The following is a 734-nucleotide window of genomic DNA, read 5'->3' on the forward strand; positions in this document are numbered from 1 at the left end:
GTGGCGTACAAAGAAATAGAATTGTACGTGGTAAATAAGTGTGTAAGAACACTTTTACAATAGTGGGTGCCGGCATACTACGAGTATACGGTACGTGGCAAATTATTTTGCGAACTTGGGCGTACAGTGCAGAGGACAATTTTTGTCGGTTCCAGTTGCTGAAAAAAGTGCTCGTTATCCTGTGGTTTGCAGGTACGCGAGCGGACATTTGGTGTCGTAGCCGAAATAGGCGAAAAAAGACCAAAGGGTCATATAGTGCAAAAAAGAGGTATACTGTACAGCTAAGTACAGATTAAACAAAAGTGGCTACAGCTCACGAAGACGCATAGTAGGCTTTGAGTGAGAAACGGTATACCAAGCCAAACTGTGGCGTGGCGTCATTGATTGCGGTGACGTGTGAGAGTGAGTGAGATAGTTGACGGCGTCAGTCAAAAAGGGCCGTAGCAACGATTCTCTGAAAATAGACAGTGTATAGCAACAAAAAAGCGTCTAGTGGTGGCGTGGCTTCATTGATTGAAGTATCAAAGTGAGTTCGAAAGAGATAGTTGACGGCGTCGATAAAATAAGCCGTACGTAGCAACTATTTTCTGAAACTTTGTTGAGCTTGTGCATATCAACATAACTAAAGCAAATTCGCTATAAAAAGTGTACAGTAGTGTCGGCGTCAATTTCTATAAGCATCATTGCGTGCATTGGTTGATGGCGTAACAACAAGCAGCAGCAGCGGGCAAGCA

Source organism: Rhagoletis pomonella, unplaced genomic scaffold, assembly GCF_013731165.1.
Source record: "Rhagoletis pomonella isolate Grant_MI unplaced genomic scaffold, Rhpom_1.0 Rhpom_scaffold_00003, whole genome shotgun sequence".
NCBI lineage: Eukaryota > Metazoa > Arthropoda > Insecta > Diptera > Tephritidae > Rhagoletis > Rhagoletis pomonella.